At 33.6% G+C, this 27198-nt stretch overlaps 1 long non-coding RNA gene across 15 annotated transcripts in view; it reads left to right on the top strand.

Annotated features, from left to right (window-relative positions):
* Nucleotides 1–2947: 2947 nt before the first annotated feature.
* The window catches only part of LOC143245239 (uncharacterized), a 64012-nt gene continuing 39761 nt past the window's right edge, over nt 2948–27198 (top strand). The window contains exons 1-5 of one of the 15 annotated variants that reach the window (XR_013025510.1): nt 2948–3177; nt 7084–7183; nt 8267–8353; nt 9420–9531; nt 15725–16095. This is a non-coding gene — a long non-coding RNA (uncharacterized LOC143245239). The other 14 variants (XR_013025508.1, XR_013025509.1, XR_013025518.1 and 11 more) reach the window with 14 other exon arrangements.

Below are 27198 nucleotides of genomic sequence, written 5' to 3'. Positions count from 1 at the left end.
ATACCTTTCACTGTTTGTTTGAACACTTCTGGTCTTCAGTTCAACTGTCTGTTTGAACATTGTTGGTATTCAATTTCGTTGACTTTTAACACTAATGGACTTAATTTTCATTCCCTGTTTCAACACTATTGCTTTTCACTTTCACTGACCATTTCAACACTATTGGTCTTCACCTTCACTGTCTGTTTCTACGTTGTCGGTCTTCACCTTTACTGTTTTAACACTATTTGTCTGCAGTTTCACTGGCTGATTCAAACTGTTGGTATTTTATTTCACTATCTGTTTTAATAGTACTGGTCTTCAGTTTTACTGTCTGTTTCTACACTGTTGGTCTTCAGCTTCTCTGACTCTTTAACACTGTTCGTTCTCAATTTCACTGACTGTCTCAACACTGTTAGTCTTCAAATTCAACGTCTGCTACAACACTCTTTTAATGTCTCTTTTAATACTTTGTGTTCAGTTTCACTGTCTGTTTTCACACTGTTGGTCTCAATTTCCACTGACTCTTATCACACTGTTGGTCTTCACTTTCACTTCCATTTCAAAACTATTGGAGTTGACTTCCACTGACTGTTTTCACACTGTTGGTCTTCACTTTCATTGGCTTTTTCAATACCGTTGGTCTTCACTTTCATTGGCTATTTCAACACTGTTGGTCATCAAGTTTATTATCTGTTTCAACACTATTGGTCTTCACTTTTACTGATTGTTTTAACACTATTGGCCTTCAACTTCACTGTTTCAACACTAATTGTCTGCAGTTTCACTGGCTGATTCAACACTGTTGGTATTGAATTTCACTGTCTATTTTAATTTACAAATATTTTAATCATGATTTTAAGTACATATTTTAAGGGATTTTTAATAAAGCGCAAAGGAAGTTGTAACAATGTGATAAAAACGAAGTAAGAATGTCGTCGGTATTTGGGTAATACAAGTTCATACCCTGGAGGGTCAGGATCTCTACAACCTCTTCCTCCTGCCTGTACTAATATTTTTGGCTGTTTGTTATTTTGGCTGTGAACTAAATTTTTATTTGTTCCTTTTCAGGACAATGTCCATGTATTTTGGCTCGTATACAGTTTTATTCTATTAGCAGAATGTCAAGTTTGCTGGTGGCATTTTTTTTATTAGATAAATAAGTAAACTAAGAATAATTTTTTTATTATTTTTTTAACTTTATATATATATTATTTATTATTTTTATTATTATTATTTATTTTTATATTTGAAATACAAATTAACTGGGGAGAGATGTTTAGGACTAGCTTCATTATGTATGAGGTACAGGTCTAGTTCGCACATTAATTCGTTTTTCATCCAATTCTTATTAAAGTACATTATTGTAATATGTAGGAGTTTATCTGGTATGGTTGGTATGTTCGAGTATTTGTGAATGAATTGAGATGATATTGTTCTTGGAACTCTGTATGCTGTTGTGAGGAGTGTGTTTTGGATTGTTTGTAGTTTGATTTTAATTATTTTATTGCTTACAGTTATCCATGCTGGAGCTGCATAGTCTATTACGGGTCTGATATATGTTTTATAGATTTTTAGTATGTTATCTGTAGATGCTCCACTGTTTTCACCAGTTAGACTCCTAGCATAATTAGTTCTTCGCCAAATTTTGTTTTTAATTTCGTTGACATGATTGATCCAAGTTAGTTTTGAATCATAGGTCAGACTTAAAAATTTTGCTGTTGGGGCAGTCTGGAGTAAAGTGCCGTTCATATATAGTTCTGGCTGTTGTTTTTTGTGTTTGGTCGATTTCGTAAAGACTACTAGTTGTTTTTTTGCTGTGTTTATTTTGATTCTATATTTTTGACAGTATTCACTTATTCTATTTAGTTGTGGTTGTATGTTCGTGGCTGCTATCGTGGGTGTTGCGGCACTTTTCCAGACTGCCACATCATCTGTGAACTGTGAAGAGAATCCATGATTTGGATCCCTCATTGGCATATTGTTTACATACATGATGAAGAGTATAGGGCTAACAACCCCTCCCTGAGGGACACCAGCTTGTGGAGTAAAGTATTTGGAAAAAGTTCCTTCAACGTTTACTCTACATTTTCTGTTTTCCAAAAAGTTAGATAACCAGCGAATAATTCCTCGCGGTAGTTCCATTTCATTCATTCGGAACCTTTGACCATCGTGCCAAACTGTGTCAAATGCTTTCTCGATATCGAGGAAGCAAGCAACTGTACATTCTTTTTTGTTGAAGCTATCTATTATGGTTTCTGTTAATCTGATTAGGTGGTCTGTCATTTGTCTTAATTTTCTGAATCCATTTTGTTCTTTTGGTAATTTTGATGTTATCTCCAAAAATGTGGAGAGTCTATTACTGATTATTCTTTCAAGAATTTTGCCTACACAGCTGGTCAGGCTGATTGGTCGGTAGCTATTAGGTTTATTCGCTGGCTTTCCTTCCTTATGAAACATTAATATATTTGCAAGCTTCCAAGAAACTGGTATGTATCCTGAGGATAGAGAAATGGTTAAAAAGTGAATTTAGGTGGTCAAACAATTTCGGAGTGCCCTTTTGTAGGAGGATAGCTTGTATTTCGTCTTCACCTGGTGCGTTGATTTTTGTTTTTTATTGCTTCTAGTAGTTCCTGAAGGGATATTTCATGTGTTAGTAATGTGCTTGCATAATCTGTATCGGAGCTTGTATTTGTGTCAGTTATGTTTGCTGGAAAAATTGGTTTAAATATATGTTTATTGTTTACCATGTGATTTATGACTTTATTGTAAAAATACGTATTCATGTCTGGATCAGTGTGAGTTTTAAATGGATTTTGGAGTTGATTTTTGAAAGCTTCGGCTATTTCTTTGTTTGTGTGTGCTATAGTGTTATTATGTTCGAGTGGGGGAAAAAAACGAAGTAATAACTTAGAGTTTGTTTGTTTTGAATTTCACGCTAAGCTACTCGAGGTCTATACGCTCATCACCCCTACTTCAGCAGTGTGAGACAAGAGAGAAGGCAACTCGTCATCACCACTCTCCGCCAACTCTTGGGCCTCTCTTTTACCAACAAATAATGAGATTGATCGTCATCTTATAACTCCCCCACGGCTGAAAGGGCAAGCATGTTTGGTGCGACAGGGATTCGAAACCGCGACCCTCATATTTCGAGTCAAACGCCTTAACCACCTGGCCATGCCAGGCCACGAAGTTAGAGTAAGACTTAAGAGAATTTAAATTAGTTTGGCTCAGAATATCAGTGGGAATGATACTATATTAACAACAATTTGAGTAAATGAATAACATATATTGCATACAATATTTACAGGGCCATTTTTCTAATGTTTTATTATTTTAATTTTGTTAGTTGAGTATTTGTAATTAAACCAAGAATTATGTTCTTGCATCATGCTTGAGGTCCAACAAATCGCTAAATATTTCATACTAAATATTTTTACTGACAGTATAATAATGTTTGATACTTAGAAGTTTTTACAATGTTAATAAGTGTTTATTTTCTTACTTATTTATAATATTGTTTGTGAGGTTTATGCAATTTTTAAAGGCATTCACTGTTGATGTTCATCATTTTAATGTTTTTGTGTCATTCTGCATGAAACTTAATTATTGTATTAGTTGGAAGAGTTCCAGAAGTGAATAAAAATTTAATTAAGTTGGAAGAAGAGTATGGTATAAAGTATACATCATTTGATTAGAATACCCATTATAATTTGTTTTAAGTTTATCAGTGTCTTATTTTGGGATATTTGATATTTATATGTATTAAAAGCTAGTTTGTATACTTCCAGGGGAACTGTATAGGCCTAAATGGAGAAACCTTGATAGTTATGCAAGTTATACCTTTTTCTTACATTAATGATGCATTTGTAAAGGCAGAAATGGAATATCAGTAATCATAGAGATAACGTGTGCATTATTTTGTTATAATTGAAAAGCAAATTAAGTTTAAAAAATGCTGCATTAACTGAAAATATCCCAGGGTACAAGCTACAGTGTGGGATCATAATATGTACCCTAGGGTTTTGAGGTGACTGAAGAAATAGTACCCACACTGCAACCTCCAATCACCAGTCTCATATAAGAAATAGAGTAGCAACAGATATAGAAATAGAAGTTAGGACAGTGAGACGTAGGTGCTCAAGCCCACATCTTCCTACATGTGAAAACAATGTGGGACATGTTTTTACACATAAAAACTACACACATGATTTATAAAATACAATGCAACAACTGTCATGACTTCTATATTGGGGAAACAAGCAGAAAAATGGAAACTATATTCAAAGAACACAAAAAAACTATCTTCGCACGTTTTTCAAATACGACAAATGTCATAAACACATTATCATAGGAGACTTCCAGATGCTAAGTAGGAAAACAAATACAAAATCAAAGAAGGCCTACATATACAATATACAATAGATATAGAATTAGAAATTAGGAGAGAGAGGTGTGGGTGCTCAAGTTTACAACTTTATACATGTTTTTGGGTTTTTACAAACAAGTATAATTAGTCAGAGGTTTAGGTTTGCCGTTTTAATGGAGTCCTTCCTTCTGATTTTACACATTTCACTATTTCACTTCAATAAAACGTATTTGTTTTCACTAATACATATTAACAATTGTGATAAAAATACTGACAGAAACAGGTTACAACTTCATGTTGCGTAACAAAAGTTATTAGTGTAAAATGTTTTATAAATTCAAAAAAAATGAAAATCAAACAACTTCAAGTATTTGGAAAGACTTGAGACCCACTAGAGTGATAGCTCTGATGCTAAAATGATGCTTTTGAGAAAGTTTTTAAAAGGTTTAATGAATGAACATTTATTTGGAAAATTTTTTTCACTGATAAGATCAACAGTAGAGTTGTTTTATGGAGGATTAGACACTTGTTTTGCAAATATTAAGGCTAATTTGTGACACCTTTACTATTTTTCTTATAAGAGCAAAGAAAATTAGCTTATCAAAATATGTTCTATGATTTAAAAAATTTAAGAATGGGTTTTATGGTGAATCATACCATCTCAGTACATGCATCGTAAGTATGGTCTTTCACTGTTTTATTTTATGTTTAAGAATTAAGAGGATTTCTTAAACTTTCAGTAGCTATGGATAAACCTACGCTACATCATACGTATGAACAAATTGCATTATTAAGGCACTTGTCTCAGTTTGTGATGACAGTATTGTTTGTTTATTTAATATAACCTTCCTGTGTATACAAATAATTTGTGGTCTACACAGAAATGACTTGAAGTTTCCCTCTTCATGTTATTGTAGCATGTATTGTAGTACCACTTGCATGCTAAACAACTGAGAGAACTGTTTAGAACTGGAAAATTTAATTGGTTACCTTCAGGCAGTATTTACATTGATTAGTTTTGTGCAGTTTAATCAAGACTATGACTTAATCAGTTGTCACAATAATAATAAACTAATTGCAAATAGAGATAACAATTTTCTCTATTTTTGGTAATTTTATTTATCCAAGTAATAAAAATGTTACTTTGTTTGCTTCTGAGCACAAAACTGCATACCTGACAAATTAAATCATGAACATCAGCAAAGATGCCAACCATTATGATTTGTACGTAATCATTACGATTTTGGTGTATACATTACAACTATATGCTCATACAGACAAATATTACAACTTATTGGAACTCCCAAATTATTATATATTATTTTGGCCAATACAATAAAGTGATAAATTGTTCCCCAGGACTTGAAAGGGGTGAAAAGAAAATTTCTAGTAAAATACAAATAAATTTTGATAAGAAGTAAAAGACATAGTCCAAATGGCTACTTGCAATAATCATGTTTGCGCTTGAAATAATAAAGAAATATTTGTATCTCTGACGTCTACCAATAGTTTAAGTGCAGTGCTTCTCCTACTGGGTACGTGGGGAATCCATAGTGATGTCATCAGTGCTTGTCAGCCAATCAGAGCTCGTGTCGATGGGTATTTATCATTTTCTAAGTGGCAAAGAAACACCAATGCGATGGTTCACATGTTGGAAAAAAAGAGGCCTCGTTCACCAGATTGTCTTGTTTCTGGTAAATCTAAAAGGACTGAAACTGTGGAAGGGTTCTGTCTACAATCATTATACTCAGTCATTTGAAATAGTTGGCATCTCTGTATCAGATAGTATAAAACTTTTAATTATAAATATAATTTAATGTCTAGTTTATTAACATTCATGGATAATAAAGCTCATTGATCTTTTTAATGCCATTTAAGTTTTTTTAATATATACATTAAACATTTTTAATGTGGCTCCCTTATGAAAATCACAGTATATGTAATTTGATTTGAAATTAGAAACTGGCTGTAAAATTAAATAATCTGAAACCAGGACTGGAAAGGCAAACTTCAGGTGAGTAATGCTGCTGTTTGAACTACCCATTAGTTATCCTGGCTATAATTTTGCTACACTTCTTTTAAAACTCTTGTTACTTTCCTTTTTGAAGATGGCCATAATGTCAAATAATTTGGAACAGGACTAGAAAGGCCAACTTCAGGTGGTTTTGGTACTTACCTCTTTGTCCTCCTGGTGAGTTATGATAATTACAGTTGTGCTACAGAAAGTCCTTTACAACTTGAATCACTGTAGTATTTCTCTTAATGTTGTAGATTTGGTGTAAACTTTGGTTTTATGCTATTTATGTGTTGTTTTTTTAAACATTATTTTGTTTTACCTTGATTTCCTTTTATGAATTTTATTAAATTTTCTTTTAACTTTTTACTGGATGTTTGACATAGATAGCCTAACTGCTTTGTGCTATAACACACTAAATCAACCAACCAACCAATCTCTCAGAAACACTGACGAGACTCCCTTGCTAGTTGTGATAGATTGTCCGTATCAACAAACATATTACCACTGTGAATATTTTCTTGTGTAATATTTTCTTTGTTACGGTACCTTCAAAAGTATACAAATGTCTAGATTTTCTCTTAGAAGCACCTTGCATCATGGAATCGTGTTTAGATGTTAGCTTCAAAACTGGTACTTACACTATGAGTATCAACAGCATTTTTCTACCAAGTGATTCTCTTGTGCTGCTACTAATCTTATTAGTCTTCTCTTTTTTCAGTTGCTTGTTTCTTGTGTATCTGTTGCCATGAAACTTCCTGGTTTCTGATTTGTGAGGACCATGCTTCATGTCCAAATTAAAATATTCAGGAATTACAAGGGTAATAAACATTTTGTTAGACTACATGAATAAGTAAAAGTATTTTCTTTGTTTAACACATAGAGTTTAACATTTTTGATTGACTCATCAATAAAAGGTTATTGATACAGTCCATTGAAAGGAAGTAGTAATAAGAAAATCTGCATTTTGATAATGAGGAGGAATTACAGACAAACTGGGTAAAATTATTAACAAAAATGGATAAAAACAATTGTGGATCACACTGCCATGAACATGGAATGTAAATAGGGCATTTAAATAGAAAATCGTTTAGCTTTCATACTTTTTAAGGGTTTACAGTGGTTCTCAGAGATTTTGATAAGACATTGAAAATCTAGGGGCTAAGAATTCAAAATATGCAAAACATTAATTGCGATATTTTTTGATATTGAAAGGAAACATGCTTCCACAAAATAAAGAACAGGGAATTCTGGGTGTGACTGATCTGATCATTTACTGATTCAGCTCCTAAGGTGCCTTTCAAGATGATAATTTCAGTTAGAGTTACTCTGGTAGAAATTATTTTTACAATACTTTCTTTCTGAACTGTAGTTGACTGGTGGAAAGTACCAAAATATTTAGAGTTGTATCACTTCACTTACATTTCTTAGTTAACCACAAAAGCAAATATTTGGCTGCTAATATAGGTACTTTTTCTAAAACTCCTTTAAAATCTTCAAAACCTTTTATGACAGTAGCTTCATTTTAACTTTATTTATTTGTTATAAGTATATAAATCTGAATTTGTTTCTGTTGATATGCATGTGTAAGTAATCACTCAATTATAAAATTTAAACACATTTTAAGGGTGTTTCGTGTGGATATAATTACTGGAACCTTCTTTGTCATAAAAACTTTTGTTCTTGAGAGTGATTGCATGAGAGATTGAAATGTTGTACTTGTTTTTAAAATATTCCTTCTTACTATGAAAGGTGTAACTTTCAATAATTTTACAGCAGTGAGTACTTATCACATTTTCAAACAGTTATCCATTTTTATGCACTTGTTAAGAGCAGAATGACTTTATAACACCCCTCTGTCAAAAGTTTGAATTAGTTATCTACGTTTTTGCACTTGTTAACAGATTTCTTAGAATTCTTACACCACTACCAGCAGCACAGTGTGTGGACTTTTAATGCTAGAAAATTGGTTCTGTGTTCTGATACACATGGTGGGTAAAGCAGAGGTAGCTCATTGTGTATATTTGTGCTTAATTACAAACACATAAATACTTAGAACTCAACAAAACATTTAGTTTCTGAACAGAATTTTAAAAAATTATACAACAAACATTATTGAAACACAAATTAAATTTTTATTTTCTTATTCATATTTGAATGTAGTGGGCAGACATCTATATTCCCAAATAATATTATCCTACTAGTAAAATGTGTAAAAGTTGAAATATTCAGAGATGACTTTTCAAGTCATAGTGTTAAACTGATGACATTTGAATTCATGTTTTGAAACTTGTTTACAAAACTTCCCTGTAAACAAATTTTTCAATATTTGTGTACAGTAAGAGATATGATATCAGCTTGGTGAATAAGTATGACTTGTATAGAGATTTCTAAAGCTAACTGTCATAGAAAATTGGCTCAGCTCAATGCAAACCTAACTGACAGCTGTCTGTTGTTTTCAAGTAATGTTATTATAAGGTTGATAGTGTTGTTACATTTATTAAACAACAACAAAATAAAATCAAACTTCTTTAAAGCCTCTGTTTGTATGTAATTTTCCTTTAAGTATTGTATAAGAAAGATTTAATACCAAACTTAAAATACTGAGTAACGATGTGTTCTTGTGAACAAATTTTGTACTGTGTCTTTTTGTGTAAGTATTAAAATTGATGTGTGGGTTAAAGATAAAAAAGTAGTGATATTTTAGTGTCTTTATTTTTCTTTCAGGTAAATAAAAAGTATTACATTTGTTCAGAAAGTGAGATAGAAAAATAACACTTTCATTTAATATATATTAATTAGAGCATAACCTACTATTTTGTAACTTTGATCTTCATCTACATATTCAGAGTAAATCAATGGATCATTGTGATATAATTTTTGAGCAACAAAATCTTTGAAAATGCAGAATAACTTTTTATAAACAAGTACTTGTGTTGAGCTGTACCTCATGTTTAAATGTTCTAATGTTGTGTTTTTATCACCCAGATGATAGTTTACATTGGATAATACACTCCTTTCTTACATGTGGTAAAGCAGAATTTTGTATTATATCAGTGGTGTTGTCCCATGACACAAACAGAAACAAGCTTCAACAAGCTGGGCATTGTCTATGTGAATTGAACCATCTGCCAAGATTCTGTGATTTTGAATGTGTGAGGACACTCTTGTAAGTGGAAAGTAAGTTAATTTCTATAGTATTTAGTATCTGCTTAGTTTCATGTAACTTTAATAAGTTTAAACATTTCAAGTAACTTGTCATTCAGTTTGTTGAAAAAAATTTGGTACCATTCAGCAATTTAATTTTACCTGCATTTATTTATTAGCATGTTAAGGTAATTAAAAAGCAACACTAACCAAAATGAATAGTGATATATATATATATATATATAATGGACAAAAATTTCAATGTTAGTGACTAACTCTGACTTATTTATTGAGTCTTGGAATTTAAATTGTATTTATTAATAATTAAGTAAAGCAGGTGAATGTAATTTGCTTCAGTTTAAATTATCTAAGTTTTGAATAAGGCTTAACAGAAACTAAGAATGTGTTTCTACAGGTATTTTTGTTTCTGTTGATATGCATGTGTAAGTAACCACTCAATTATAAAAATTAAGCACATCTCAAGGGTGTTGAATGTTGATAAACAACCTTCTTTACCATTACCCCTCGGTGTGGATTCCCGTACGTGGTGAGGGGACCTTGCAGGGAAGGTTCTGTTCTTTCAGTTTACCTCCTCTGGGATCTAAACATCCACCCACATGTTTGCTGTGCGTGAAAACTCGTGAACGGGAGGAGAGGATCCTGGTAGTTGATGGGTTCAACCCTAACACACCACATTGGCATTGAATTCCTGTAGTCGGGTGGCCTTGGATCAGTCAACTGGTCCACTCAGGCTAGGGTCAACCAAGTATCAGTGTTTCATGTTCTCAACAGGTGTTGTGGACATTATGTCTTATGCTGGGGTTTGGGTATAATGCTCATGAAACCGTGGCATTATTGCAGTGTCCTTGTTTGATATTGTATTGTATTCCCATGGTGGTGGGGTCAGTGGGCACCAAAATTTCCCTTTCTTTATTGTGGATACTCCAATTAAAAATCTGAATAAAATAGTAAAAAAACAGTCGAAATGTAATTTAACTCGTCTTGAAGAATCTGAGCAGCAATCTTCACCATTCTTACCACCTGTTGTACCTCATTTTCTTATATTGTATTCACTTTCAAACAAACATTTAGGGCAAATGTCCCCTTTTTTATTCAGAAGGGACTGGAGGGACTTGTTGGCTATCCAAAGTAAGTAAAGAAGCTTCTATCTGGTGATGTATTGGTGCAAACATCGACATCTCAACACAGTAAACTCCTCTTGCATTCAAAGGCAATTGGGCACATACCTATTGAGGTTACACCTCATGCAACTTCGAATTCATCATGAGGAGTTACTGTTGAGAGATGTTTGAAGAACATCCCTAATCAGAAATTCTTACTGGTTTCTCCACCCAAGGCGTTTCTGCAGTGAAGTGTATATCCACTTGCAAAGACGGAATTATTGTGCCGACCAGTGTCTTCATTTTCGCATTTATGTCACCACGTCCGCTTGCCATCGTCAAAGCAGATTATCTTGTCAGTCATTATCGAACGGTAAACAAACTATGATGTGAGAAGTGAAAGTAACAAGCACAACGGTTGTTGGACAGGAACCTGAGACATTCACCAATTTTTTATATTAATATAAAAAAGGATAAAAATAAAGAAAATGAGATTTCAAAACGATAAAAAGACATATTCCACTTTCAATATTTTATAAGCAATATTTCAAAACCTTAAATAAACTATGCAATGAAGATTCATTTATTTGTTGTGCTCGATTATTCGTAAGTTACCTGAACGACTTCTTTTTATTCTTTCTAATACTTTTGTCTTACGGTCCTTATTTGTTTGCTTCGGTTTTACGTGGGAAGAGTATTCGTTTCGTCTATACACTCTCGCCATACACGTACCGACTGAGTACATTTATTGATAAAGGCATGTAGTCGATACTTGTGAGTGGGAAAGAAAAACACAGATATAATCTTTAGTTTTAATTTGTTTTCAATTGAAAGAAAATATTATTCTATCCTTCTTCAAGCCATTTGTTAAACATCACAACAAAGTTATACAAATTCCCGCAGTAAATATTCTTGCACGACAAGCTTCAATTGTGCGAACACATCATGTGCGTGCTTTCCACAATATCGAGATACTACGTAGGGTACAGAAGTTTAATAAGTTTTATAATTCTTCAACCATACTAATTCTTATAGAGTGAAGTGAATTTTGAACGCTGAAGAAGATCAAAGCTTATTCAATAAATATTAAATTGTGAAGATGAAACCAAAGAGAAGTTATTGTTTCTAATTATTGAAGTTCTTCAAGAATTTAATACACAAGACGTGTAAACTTTGGTTTGAACTTAGAAATGATTTTCATGTTACGACAACATAAATATTAAAAGAGAGCCCATAGTGAAACCGAACTAGAGCTGTTTTAAAGGCCACTTTTAGCCGATAAAATTATCAAAAATGCTCGGTGTGAAATTGCTTTTCCTGTGTTTATTAAAGGGCTATCTTCGTTTATCATCCATTATTTTGAAGTAACAAGTGAATACGTGTTGTCACTTTTGCCATATCTGTGGCTACATTGATGGAAAAGTGACACTTGAAACGCTTCGATGGCTTAAAGGATTAGTATGTTCGTTCAAGAGATTCAGAATGTGATATTTAGAAATATTAGCAATCAAATCACGACGATCAAATCATATAAATCTTTAGAACTTTTTCACATTACTATTTTTGTGCTCATTATTATATCTCTTGTAGAGAAAGTCTCATTTAATGATTACTTTTTCTTCACCTTCTCCATCCATGTCGTTTTTGTAAAAATCCATTGACTTTTACAAAGCAATGTTCTAGAAAGGACTTTTTCGTCGCCATGTTTGGTAAAATACAATATTTGAATGTCTAATAATAATGTTAACCCTAACCTAACCTTTAAAGCGTATTTGTGTAAAATTAAAATATGTATGAGGTTATGAACATTATAATTTCATCTAAAGATGATAATAAATTGTGAAGCAAGAGTTATTTATCGAATAATACGTTTTGTTATTCTAATTGCGAGCATTATATCGCCTTACGTCGTACCCTGACTGATAGACTTCGATATTAATTAACAGAACTGAACGTATGAAAGCCTTAGGAATTAACTGTGTACCTCATACCAAACCCACACTGGGCTATTTGAAGTGCGCACCGTTGAGAATCAAACCCTACCTTTTGGCATTGTAAGTCCGTAAATCTGACTCTGTCTCTCAAGGAGATAATGGGTGAAAAACGTTTATTTTGTGTTTCAACTACATTTATAGTGTACTGTATGTTATATACATGTTGAAAACTATTTTTTAAAGTATTAGTAAACCCAGCATGGCGATATGGGTTAATGCGTTCGATTCGTAATCTGTGGGTCGCGGATGCGAATCCCCGTCGCACTAAACATGCTCGCCTTTTCAGCCACGGGGGCGTTATTATGTGACGGTCAATCCCATTATTTGTTAATTAAATAGTAGCCCAATAGTTGGCAGTGGATGACGAGCTGCCTTTCCTCTAGTATTACACTGCAAAATTAGTGATGTTTAGCGCAGATTGCCCTCGAGCAGCTTTGCGCGAAATTAGAAAGTAAATGTCAGAATGGTTTTGTCTTGGGAGAACTTTTCATCAACAATAAAACAGGATTACGAAAGTTTAATAGCTTTTTTAGAAGATCGAACTCTAATTGAACCAGGCAAAATTTTGTATGATAAATTGGACTAGAATTTTTCCCGTTTAAAGCTTCCATTAAAGCAACTCAATTTCTGTATGATGAACTAACGATATTATAGTTAAAAGACAAAGAACAGAATCTGTTAACTGGAGTATTTGTGATTACGGTGTGAAGAAATTACTAATTTTCTTGTTTGTTAGTTTGTTTAACAAATGAATTTGTCCCCACTAGTACAGCGGTAAGTCTACGGATTTACAACGCTAAAATCAACGATTCGATTCCACTTGGTGGGCTCAGAAGATGACCCGATGTGGCTTTTCTATAAGAAAACACACACACAAACAAACAGATTTAAACTCTAAACTAATGTGTTTTGTTTTTTAAGAAAACTCTATTGGATTTTAAGGTAATTTCATCAAACTCTGTTCTTTTGTTAAAACGATAAGTTAAAAAACTTTGCTGCCATAATTGGTTCGAACCCAAATAAGAATGTCCTAATGTCCTTTATCAATAGGACATGATTTATACTTGTCTTGTTGAAGACGTTTTCTTTTGTTTTTGTTTGTAGTTATGAACAAAGTTATACAAAAGGGTGGCACGGCATGGCCATGCGATTAGGACGTTCGATTTAGGGTCGTGGGTTCAAATCCCTGTTACGTCAAACATGTTAGCCCTTTAAGTCGTTATAATGTGACGTAAGTTGGTTAATGGCCCGGCATATCGCGTAAGGCGTGCGACTCGTATGTGCTCGCCCTCCCACCGGGGGTGTATAATGTGACGGTCAATTATTCGTTGGTAAAGAGTAGCCCAAGAGTTGGCGGTGGGTGGTGATGACTAGCTGCCTTCCCTCTAGTCTTACTGCTATTAGGGACGTTGATAGCCCTCGAGTAGCTTTGTGCGAATTTCCAAACAAACAAACAAACAAACAAACAAATCGTTGGTTAAATAGTAAATCAAGAGCTTGTGGTGGGTTGTGATGCCTAGCTGCCTTCCCTCTAGCTTTACACTGCTAAATTAGGGAATGATAGCGCAGATAGCCCTTGTGTAACTTTGCGCAAAATTAAAAAAACAAAAAAGACTATTTGTATTCTCCCCGTCTCAGATATCTCAAGCCAGTTTTAAGCGTTGTAAGTCTTCAGACATACCGTTATGCCACTGAGGACATCGTTTGAAATATTATTCCCCAATAAATAAACTAAAGAAAGGGTAACATAAATGTTGTTTGATAAATAATAAAGACATCGCCATATTTTGGGTTTCGTATAAAAATGCTAGCTTTCTGTGGTTTTCAAAATGTTTTATTCGTTTTGAAAGTGGCTCTTGACAAGGGCCCTTTCAAGTACAGCGGTAAGCCTACGGATTTACAACGCTATAATCAGGGGTTCCATTATCCTCGGTGGGCTTAGTAGATAGCCCGATGTGGCTTTGCTATAAGGAAACACACAACACACACTTTTAAGTTTTTTTTTTAAAAAAAAAGATAATTAATAATGTTCATATATATCAGAATATAAAATTACTTCTCACTTATAATAAAATATTGCTCCAATCTTATTAGAATGTTTCTTCACTTTGTCAATAAGTTATACATTTAAAATGAAACTATAAAAGATGTCAGTAATGGGGCCGCTATAAAATTACTATATACTTATTTCCATGTGATTAGATATTTCGATAGCAAACCAGACTCGTGATGCATGCAAAATATGGAACTGTTATTTACGTTTATTCTTTGATTGTATCTTTAAAAAGGCGTAGCTGTTTTGCACGTAACTGCCCAGCTATCATGATCCAGTCCTATGTATATTATATTTATTTTGAAAGGAAGGTATATATACCTAGTTTTAAGAATTACAGGCTTTCCTTTCCTTATTTTACATGTTGTTGATTGGTTCGCAGGTTTTAGCTGATAATCATTAAGTCTGGTATCACAAGACTCTGAGTAAATCTGGTTCTCCCACGGCGTACATGAGTTTAACAGATTTATCAATCACTAGTGTCCCGATAAGATATTTATGTTATCAGATAGATTACAGTATAATATCTTTATTTTTTAAAACTCGTGCTACTTGTTTATTTTTATTCTTCCTATTAATTTGCTTGGCGTTTGTTTCGTTACTAAACAAGCATCGTTGTTCTTATGCAAGTATTTATTTGTTCGTTTTTTTTTTAATTTCGCGCGAAGCTATAAGGGGGCTATCTGCGCTATCCGCCCCTAATTTAGAAGTGTAAGACTAGAGGAAAGGCAGCTAGTCATCACTACCCACCACCAACTCTTGGGCTACTCTTTTATCAGAGAATAATGGGATTGAGCGTCACCTGATAACGCCCTCGCGGCTGAAAGAGTGAGCAAATCTGGTGTGACGGGACTTCGAACCCGCGACCTTCTGATTACGAGTCGAATGCCTTAACTACCTGACCATATGGAATTAACTCGTGTATTCAAGGTATATTTCATGTTATTTGTAAGTTAGGTTGATTTACAAAAGCTAAAGTATCTAAATAAATTGTATAAATATTGAATAATATAACACATAAAGTATTGCAATTAGTTTATTATTTAGTTTTCTCTGCAAAGTTTGTGATTCATTCAGTCTATCTCAAGCCAGCAACTGATAGCGGTGTTTAGAAACAAAATAAGAAGGATCCAAGTCTGTATTGATGACAACGATGGTCACTTTCAACATTGTTTATAATTGTCATTCATATTTACCTCCTGTATTCTATATTGAAACATGTCTGTTAATAAATACATAAGTGCACAGTGACTTTCCGAACACCCTGTATAAACCCTGAAAAACAAACAAATACGGGTACAGAGTTGCTTCTCAAACTCTTCCATTTTTTTTTAAAGTTTACCAGATTTTTTACTACACTTGAATAAGGAATATGTATGTATGAATGCAATCAATAAATATGTATTTGTTCTCTTGAATAAGCTATGGCAGATAAATACATAAAGTGGGAGGGTATTTGAAACCGGTGTAAACCAATTATTAACAAAACTATGTTATAATGGTTACATTTATAAAAAAATTAAAGAGAAAATCAACATAAAGAGAAGTTATGTTCTTTTCAATACGCGTAAAAGCAGCTGAGAAGAAAATACGTTTAAAAGTGAATTTTAACGAGAAGAATTAAAACTGGTTATACGTATCATTATAAAAAATAAAATAACATAAAACCTTTCTGTGAATTGTGTGTTCGATACTTCTTACGTTTAGAAAGGATAGATTGGTGGTCGAAATTAAAACGGTAACCAGATTGTAATTATATCAATGGGTTAAAAGAATCCTCTCAAATACTTTGTTTAAATTCTTAGGTAGAACATTGAACACGGAATTAAAATCAATGGGTTAAAAGAATCCTCTCAAATACTTTGTTTAAATTCTTAGGTAGAACATTGAACACGGAATTAAAGATTCTAAGCTTTCATAAAAATTAACAGTATTAGAAGTCAAGTACATATTAAAATAGGGAACACGATAAAGTTAATGTGCATTAGGTGTTGAAATAAATGCACGAAAATGACAGAAATATTGAACTATTTTTCTTTCCATAAAGAATTTAATTTCATGCTCTCTTCAGCATATACTCAAATGAAAATGATCAGGAATTACAAGTTTTTAAAGAAAAAACAAAATCTGTTATTTTAGTCAGAACAATGTAGTTTGTCTTCGAATAACTGATTTCAGTATTAAACCGTTAAAAACTTGAATAAATCGAATTTAAATCTGTGGCTTGAAAAACAAAAACACACATTAAAACAGTAATAATAGAGATAACCATAAAAGAGTGACAAAAGAACTGATTATAAATAAACATATAAGACAGATTATAATAGTTTTAAGAAATAAACGTTTTAATGCCCTAAGATACTCTAACATATAAAATCTTAACTTTAGTAGTACATCTTACAACACCGCGGTTTACAGGGACAGCGAGCATTTGAACCCGTAACAAAGTATTCAAATAAGTTACCAGCTATGTATAAATAATTTGAACCCGTAACAAAGTATTCAAATACGTTACCAGCTATGTATAAATAACAGTGAAACATCATCCAGCCATACTATATACAGCATCACGTACGTTGAGTGTCTACATCGCTTCCGCAATGTGTAACCTTTTATACAAAAATTAGAAACTTTATCCCCATTAATTACATTTGTTTCAACTGCAAAAACATGAGTTTTCGGTATAATTTGTTGACGTGAATTATTTTTTATTTTTACGCTCATTAATATGTGTGTGTGTTAAAAATTTTCGACTGTGGTTCCTAAATAATCAGTATTTTTAAATTCTTCTTTGAAATGACAAGAGATTTTGTAAGGAATCAGTGTTGTTAATGTTTTCTATAGAACAACAAAGGTTACCTAAAGAATCAGTATTGTTAACTTTCTCTATGGAATTACAAAAAGATTTTACAAGGAATTAATATTGTTAAGTTTTTCTATAAAACAAAAAAATGTTTTCTCGGAATCAGAATTGTTAACCTTTCTCATGGAACAACAAATAGGTTTCCTAAAAATCAGTGTTGCTAATGTTTTCTAAAGAACAACAAAGAGGCTTCCTAGGGAATCAGTATTGTTAACTTTTTCTACAGAATGACAAACGATTTACCTAAGGAATCGGTATCTTAACTTTTTCTATGGAACAACAAAAATATTTCCTAAGAAATCACTATTGTTAGCTTTTTCTATGAGACAAAAATCTTTATCAGGGAATCGGTATTGTTAACTTTTTCTATGGAACAACAAATAGGTTTCCTGAGGAATCAGTATTGTTAACTTTCCCTGTTGAATGACAAAGTGTTTTCTGAGAAATCGGTATTGTTAACCTTTTTTATGGAACATCAAAAAAGATTTTCCACGGGATCAGTGTTGTTAACTTTCTCTATGGAACAACAAAGAGGTTTCCTTGGGAACTAGTATTGTTAACTTTCTCTTTGGAATGAAAAATGATTCCTAAGAAATCGATATTGTTAACCTTTAATATGGAACAAAAAAAAAGGTTTCATAAGGAATCGGTATTGTTAACTTTTCTACGAAATAAAGTGTTTATTGTTAAGTTTTCTGCAAAGCAGCAAACATAGTACCAAAGAATTATTAAGTTTAATATAAAACAAAGTACTTTTAAAGGACCAGAATTTCAGCTCATTGTACTTTAGTATCGCAGTTTTGAATGATGAAAAAAGTAACTATTCATATAAAATTTAAAAAGTATGAATCAGCTGATTCATAAGCTCTTATTTAAGTGATTCGTTTTGATGAAACACTGGGATCTCTGTTCTTGTTATTAACAAAAGACCCACGGAGTCAATTCACTATAAACATGTTAATCTTCTGCTTATTTTGAAGTTCATCTTCAGGAACGAGATTTGATTACAGAACTTTTGATTCATCTTCATATCCAACTCATCATCTTAAATATTGAATATTAAAAATTGAAATATCTTAATGCACAAATTCAACGGTATATATACATATGTAACAGTTACTTCACTTATGCAACAATAATGTGGAAATAAAATATCGTGATGCAAGATGAAATCAACCATCACTGAAAGTATCACAGGCACTCTGACGTAACACGACGTTCATCCATTTCTGACTAATGAAAGTCAGTTCTTCACAGATAACATGCATCAATCAAACTTTTGATGTTTACTTTGACTGTTTTCACACTGTTGGTCTTCTCTTTCACTTCTCTTTCAACACTACTGGTCCCCAGTTTCAATCACTGTTTTCACACTGTTAATTTCACTGGCTGTTTCAATACTTGTTCCTCCATTTCACTGTCAGTTTCAACACAAAGTGTTTTCAATTTCATTCTCTGTTTCAACAGTGTATTCTTCACTTACGATCTGTTCCAACAGTGTTGATCTTAATTTTCACTATAGTTTAACACTGCTGGTGTTCAATTTCAATCATTGTTTTAATAGTGTTGGTTTTCAGTTTCACTGTCTGTTTAAACGTCGTTGGTCTTTAATTTGACTGTCTTTTTCAACAGTATTTGTCTTCACTTTTACTCTACATTGGTGTTCAATTTCACTGTATTTTTCACACTTTTGGTCTTCGCTTCAACTTCTCTTTCAACGGTATTGGTACTGAATTCAACTGTTTTCTCAATACTGGTCTTCACTTTCACTGTCTCTTTCAAAACTGTTGGTTATCAAATTCAATGTCTGTTTCAACACTATTGTTCTTCTGTTTCACTGTGTGTTTCAATACTAATAGTCTTCAATTTAATTTTCAATAGTGTAGTCTTAATTTTCAGTCTGCTTCAACACTGTTGATCTTAACTTTCACTATAATTTAACATTACTGGTCTTCAATTTCACGATATGTGTCAGCAGTGTTGGTCTTCACTTCAACTGCATGTTTCAACAGTGTACGCCTTCAATTTTACTAACATTATCATCACTATTGATCTTTGGTTTCACTTACGGTTTTCACAGGGTTGGTCAATCTCACTGTGTTTCAACAGTGTTGCTCTTCACTTTCAATGATTGTTTCAGTTGTGTCGGTCTTCAATTTCACGGTGTTTCAAAACAGTTGTTCTTCACTTGCACTGAATGTTTAAAGAGTGGAGATCTTCAATTTAAGTCAGTTTCAGCAGTGCTGGTTTTTAGTTCCAATGTCCGTTTGTGAACAGTGTTGGTCTTTAACTTGACGGTGTGTTTCAACTGTGTCTTGTAACACAACTGGTTTTCACTTTCAATGACTATTTCAATAAAGTCATCAATTTCACGGTCTGTTTCGGCATTGTTGGTCTTTGACTGAAAGTTTGTAAAGAGTAGTTCTTCAATTTCACTGTCTGCATGAATACTATTGGTTTTCGGTTTCACTGACTATTACTAGTGTTGGTCTTCACTTTACTCACCATTTTAACATTACTCGTCTGCAATTTAATTAAGTTTTGGAAAACAACTGGTCTACAGTTTTACAGTCTTTTTCACAATCTTGGTTTTCACTTTAACTTCCATTTCAAGACTATTGGTGTTAACTTCCACTGACTGTTTTCACACTATTGGTCTTCATGTTCGTAGGCTGTTTCAACTCTGTTGGCCTTCAACTTTACTGTCTGTTTCAACATTATAGTTCTTTAGTTTGACTGACTGTTCCAACACTGTTGGTATTCATCTTCACAGTCTGTTTTTCCACTATTGGTCTGCAGTTTCACTGGCTGATTTCACACTGGTAATATTCATTTTCAGTAATTGTTTTCAAACTGTTATTCTTCAGATTCACTGTCAGATTCAACACTATTGGTCTTTACTTTCATTTCCATTTCAACACACTTGGTGTTGACTTTCACTGACTGTTTTCATACTGTTGGTCTTCACTTTCATTGGCTGTTTCAACACTGTTAGTATTCAACTTCACAGTCTGTTTTAACAACACTGGTGTGTCGTTTCAACGGCTGTTTAAACACTGTTGGTCTTCCCTTTTACGGTGTTTAAACAATATTGTTCTTTAGTTTGACTGTCTGTTCTCACGCTCATGGTCTTCAATTCCACTAACTCTTTTTAAAATGTTCGTCTTTACTTTCACTTACTTTTCAAAAACTGTTGATCTTCAATTTTACTGACAGATTCAACACAATTGGTCTTCATTTTCACTTCGTTTCAACACTTTTGGTCTTCAGTTTCACTGCTTGTTTAACACTATTGGTCATCACTTTCACTGACTCTTTCAACACTGTTGGTATTGAACTTCACAGTCTGTTTTCACACTACTGGTCAGCAGTTTCAATACTCTTGGTCTTCAAGTTTATAGTCTGTTTCAATAATTCTGGTCTACAGTTTCACTGTCAGTTTTTACACTGTTGGTCTTCATTTTCACTCATGCTTCAACACTGTTAGTCTTCAGTTTCACTGACTGTGTAAACACCGTTTGTCTTAAATTTCACTGTCTGCTTTAACACTATTGGTCTCGAATTTCAATGTCTTCAATTTTACTGTCTGTCTTCACACTGTTGGTTATTACTTTCATTTCTGTTACAACACTATTGGGCTCAAATTCCACTGACTCTTTTCACACTGTTGGTCTTCACTTTCACTGTCTCTTCCAACACTGTTGGTTTTCAATTTCACTGTCTGTTTCAATACTATTGGTGTTGACTATCACTTACTGTTTTCACACTTTTCAACTCAATTGGTCATCAAGTTCACAAGGTGTTTCAACACTCTTGGTAACCAACTTCACAGTCCCTTTTAACACTACTGGTCTGCAGTTTCAATGGCTGTTTGAACAATGTTGGTCTTCAAGTTTACTGTCTGTTTCAATAATTCTGGTCAACAGTTTTTCTGTCAGTTTGTACACTGTTGGTCTTCATTTTCACTCATGCTTCAACATTGTTAGTCTTTAGTTTCACTGACTGTGTAAACACCGTTTGTCTTGAATTTCACTGTCTGCTTCAACACTATTGGTCCTGAATTTCAATGTCTTCAATTTCAATGTCTGTTTGCACACTACTGGTATTCACTTTCACTGTCTCTTCCAACACTGCTGGTCTTCAGTTTCACTGTCATTTTTCATACTGATGGTTTTCAGCTTCACTTTTTCAACACTATCGGTCTTGAATTTCACTGACTGTTTTTACACTGTTGTTTATCAGTTTCCCTAATTGTTGCAACACTGTTGGTTTTCAATTTCACTCTCTGTTTCAATACACTTGGTGTTGACTTCCACTTACTGTTTCACACTGTTGGTCTTCACTTTCATAGGCTGTTTCAACCCTGTTGTTCATCAAGTTTAATGTCTCTTTTAACAATATTGGTTTTCACCTTCACTGACTGTTTCAACACTGTTGGTCTTCATCTTCACTGGTTTAACACTATTTGTCTGCAGTTTCACTGGCTGTTTCAACACTGTTGGTATTCAATTTCACTGACTCTTTAACACTGGTGGTCTTCCGTTTCACTGACTGTCTCAACACTCTTGGTCTTCAGTTACACTATATGTTTTCATACTTTTGGTCTTCATTTAACATCTCTTTCAACACTATTGGTCTTGAATTGAACTTCACTGTTTCAACACTGTTGGTATTCAACTTCACAGTCTGTTTTAACAGTACTGGTGTGTAGTTTCAACATCTGTTTAAACAATATTGTTCTTTAGTTTGACTGTCTGTTCTCACGCTCATGGTCTTCAATTCCACTAACTGTTTTTAAAATGTTCGTCTTTACTTTCACTGACTCTTCCAATACTGTTGATCTTCAATTTCACTGACAGATTCAACACAATTGGTCTTCATTTTCACTTCGTTTCAACACTGTTGGTATTGAACTTCACAGTCTGTTTTCACACTACTGGTCAGCAGTTTCAGTACTGTTGGTCTTCAAGTTTACCGTCTGTTTCAATAATTCTGGTCAACAGTTTTTCTGTCAGTTTGTACAATGTTGGTCTTCAGTTTCACTCATGCTTCAACACTGTTAGTCTTCAGTTTCACTGACTGTGTAAACACCGTTTGTCTTAAATTTCACTGTCTGCTTTCACACTGTTGGTTATTACTTTCATTTCTGTTACAACACTATTGATCTCAAATTCCACTGACTCTTTTCACACTGTTGGTCTTCATTTTTACTATCTCTTCCAAAACTCTTGGTTTTCAATTTCACTGTCTGTTTCAATACTATTGGTGTTGACTTTCACTTACTGTTTTCACACCGTTGGTCTTCACTTTCATAGGCTGTTTCAACCCTGTTGTTCATCGTGCTTAATGTCTGTTTTAACACTATTTGTCTGCAGTTTCACTGGCTGTTTCAACACTGTTGGTATTCGATTTCACTGTGTTTTAATAGCACTGATGTTCAGGTTTAGTGTCTCTTTCTATATTATTGATCTTTACTATCACATCTGTTTCAACACTGTTGGTCTTTAGTTTCACTATATGTTTTCACACTTTTGGTCTTCATTTAACTTCTCTTTCAACACTATTGGTCTTGAAATTAAATTCACTGTTTTAACACTAATGGTCTTCAATTCCACTGTCTGTTTAAACACTGTTGGTAATCAATTTCGCTGACGTTTTAATACTAATGGACTTAAATTTCACCCTTTTTTCAACAATATTGGTTTTCACTTTCACGGACTTTTCCAACACTGCTGGTGTTCTATTTCACTGGTGTTTCGTTATACTGGTTTTGATTTTAGAGTCTGTCTGTACTCTCTTGGTTTTACCTTTCACCTCTCTTTCAACATCATTGATGTTCAGTTTCACTGACTGTATCAACACTGTTGATCTTCAATTTCACTGTCTGCTCAAACACTTAGTAGCTTCAGTTTCACTGTCTGTTTTCACACTGTTGGTTCTCATTTCCACTTGTGTTTCAACACAACTTTATTTCAGTTTCAATGTCTGTTTTCCCGATGTTCGACTTCACTTTCACTAACTGTTCAACACCGTTGGTCTTGAATTTCACTGTATGTTTCAGTACTATTGGTGTTCACTGTTTTTACACTGCACGACTACACTTTTACTGTCTGTTTCAACAATATTGGTCTTCACTTTCAAGGACTCTTTCAGCACTGTTGGTGTTTAATTTGACATTTTTAATACTATTGGTTTTTAGTTTTACTGTCAGTCTGCACACTGTTGGTCTTCACTTTCACGTCTGTTTCAACATTATTGGTCTTCAATTCCACTAATTGTATCTACACTAATGGTATTCACTATCACTGACTGTTCCAACACTGTTGGTCTTTAGTTTCACTGTCTGTTGTCACACCGTTGGTCTTCTCTTTTACTTCTATTTCAACACTACTGATTTTAACTTCTTCTAACAGTTGTAACACTGTTGGCCTTCAATTTAACTGTGTTATAACACTGTTTTCTTCCATTTCACTGTCTCTTTCAACCCTATTGTTGTTCAATGTCAATGTCTGTTTTAACACTGATGGTATTCACATCAATTCTATTTTCACACTATTCCTGCTCACTTCCACTGACTGTTTTCACATTGTTGATCAACACTTTCCCTGTTGTATTGTTGGTCTTCAAATTCACATTCTGTTTCAACTCAACTGGTCATCTGTTTTTTACACGGTGTTTCAACATTACTGGTATTAAATTTAACTGACAGTTTTAAAATTATTGGTCTGCAGTTTCAATGACTGTTTCAACAGTGTTGGTCTTCAATTTCACTGTCTCCATCATCACTTTTGATGTTTACTTTAACTGACTGTTTTCACACTGTTGGTCTTCTCTTTCACTGGCTGTTTCAATACTTGTTCCTCCATTTCACTGTCAGTTTCAACACAAAGTGTTTTCAATTTCATTCTCTGTTTCAACAGTGTTGATCTTCATTTTTACTATAGGTTAACACTGCTGGTGTTCAATTTCAATCATTATTTCAATAGTGTTGGTTTTCAGTATCACTGTCTGTTCAAACGGCATTGGTCTTTAATTTGACTGTCTTTTTCAACAGTATTTGTCTTCACTTTTACTCTACATTGGTGTTCAGTTTCACTGTATTTTTCACATTTTTGGTCTTCACTTCAACTTCTCTTTCAACAGTATTGATCCTAAATTCAACTGTTTTCACAATACTGGTCTTCACTTTCAAAACTGTTGCTAATCAAATTCAATGTCTATTTCAACACTGTTGTTTTTCTGTTTCACTGTGTGTTTCAATACTTATAGTCTTCAATTTCACTTTCAATAGTGTAGTCTTAATTTTCAGTCTGCTTCAACACTGTTGATCTTAACTTTCACTATAATTTAACTTAATGGTATTCAATTTCACGATATGTGTCAGCAGTATTGGTCTTCACTTCAACTGCATGTTTCAACAGTGTACGCCTTCAATTTTACTAACATTATCATCACTATTGATCTTTGATTTCACTCGGTTTTAACAGGGTTGGTCAATCTCACTGTGTTTAAACAGTGTTGCTCTTCACTTTGAACGATTGTTTCAGTAGTGCAGTTTTTCAATTTCACGGTGTTTCAAAACAGTTGTTCTTCACTTGCACTGAATGTTTAAACAGTGGAGATATTCAATTTCACAGTCAGTTTCAGCAGTGCTGGTTTTTAGTTTCAATGTCAGTCTCCACTTTGGCTTCTCATTCAACTCTGTTGTTCGTGAATTAAACTGACTGTTTTCACAATTTTGGTGTTCACTTTCACTGTCTGTTTCAAGTTCTTTGGTTTCACTGACTGTTCCAACACTGTTGGTATTCATCTTCACAGTCTGTTTTACCACTATTGGTCTGCAGTTTCACTGGCTGATTTCACACTGTTGGTATTCGTTTTTACTAATTGTTTTCAAACTGTTCGTCTTCAGTTTCACTGTCAGATTCAACACTATTGGTCTTTACTTTCATTTCCATTTCAACGCTCTTGGTGTTGACTTTCACTGACTGTTTTAATACTGTTGGTCTTCACTTTCATTGGCTTTTTCAACACTGTTGGTATTCAACTTTACAGTCTGTTTTATCAATACTGGTGTGTAGTTTCAACGGCTGTTTCAACACTGTTGGTATTCAACTTCACAGTCTCCTATCAATACTGGTGTGTAGTTTCAATGGCTGTTTCAACACTGTTGGTCTTCCCTTTTACGGTGTTTCAGCAATATTGTTCCTTAGTTTGACTGTCTGTTCTCAAGCTCTTGGTCTTCAATTCCACTAACTCTTTTTAAAATGTTCATCTTTACTTTCACTGACTGTTCCAACACTGTTGATCTTCAATTTCACTGACAGATTCAACACAATTGGCCTTCATTTTCACTTCGTTTCAACACTGTTGGTCTTCAGTTTCACTGCTTGTTTAACACTATTGGTCATGACTTTCACTGACTCTTTCAACATTGTTGGTATTAAACTTCACAGTTTGTTTTCACACTACTGGTCAGCAGTTTCAATACTGTTGGTCTTCAAGTTTATTGTCTGTTTCAATAATTCTGGTCTACAGTTTTATTGTCAGATTTTACACAGTTGATCTTTTATTTCACTCACGCTTCAACACTATTAGTCTTCAGTTTCACTGACGGTGTAAACACTGTTTGTCTTAAATTTCACTGTCTGCTTTAACACTATTGGTCTCGAATTTCAATGTGTTCAATTTCAATGTCTGTCTTCACACTGTTCATTATTACTTTCATTTCTGTTACAACACTATTAGCATCATATTCCACTGAGTCTTTTTACACTGTTGGTTTTCACTTTCACTGTCTCTTCCAACACTGTTGGTTTTCAATTTCACTGTCTGTTTCAATACTATTGGTGTTGACTTCACTTACTGTTTTCACACCGTTGGTCTTCACTTTTATTGGCTGTTTCAACCCTGTTGTTCATCGTAGTTAATGCCTGTTTTAACACTTGGTTTTCACCTTCACTGACTGTTTCAACACTGTTGGTATTCAATTTCACTGTCTGTCTTAATAGCACTGGTCTTCAGTTTTACTGTCTGTTTGTACATTGTTGGTCTTCACTATCACATCTGTTTCAACACTGTTGGCCTTCAATTTAACTGTGTATGAAGACTTTTTTCCATTTCACTGTCTGTTTCAACACTGATGGTATTCACATCAATTCTATTTTTACACTATTCCCCTTCACTTCCACTGACTCTTTTCGTATTGTTGATCAACACTTTCCATGAGTGTGTCAGTATTGTTGGTTTTCAAATTCACTCTTTGTTTCAAATCAATTGGTCATCAGTTTCACACGATGTTTCTACACTCTTGGTATTCAACTTCACAGTCTTTTTAACACTACTGTTCTGCAGTTTCAACGGCTGTTTGAACACTGTTGGTCTTCAAGTTTACCGTCTGTTTCAATAATTCTGGTCAACAGTTTTTCTGTCAGTTTGTACACTGTTGGTCTTCAGTTTCACTCACTCTTAAACACTGTTAGTCTTCAGTTTCACTGACTGTGTAAACACCGTTTGTCTTGAATTTCACTGTCTGCTTCAACACTATTGGTCCTGAATTTCAATGTCTTCGATTTCACTACCTGCTTAAACACTGCTGGTCTTCAGTTTCACTGTCATTTTTCACACTGTTGTTTATCAGTTTCTCTAACTATTACAA

The sequence above is a fragment of the Tachypleus tridentatus genome, chromosome 2 (genome assembly GCF_004210375.1).
Source record: "Tachypleus tridentatus isolate NWPU-2018 chromosome 2, ASM421037v1, whole genome shotgun sequence".
NCBI classification, from domain to species: Eukaryota; Metazoa; Arthropoda; class Merostomata; order Xiphosura; family Limulidae; genus Tachypleus; species Tachypleus tridentatus.
This window is presented reverse-complemented; position numbering and strand designations above follow the sequence as displayed.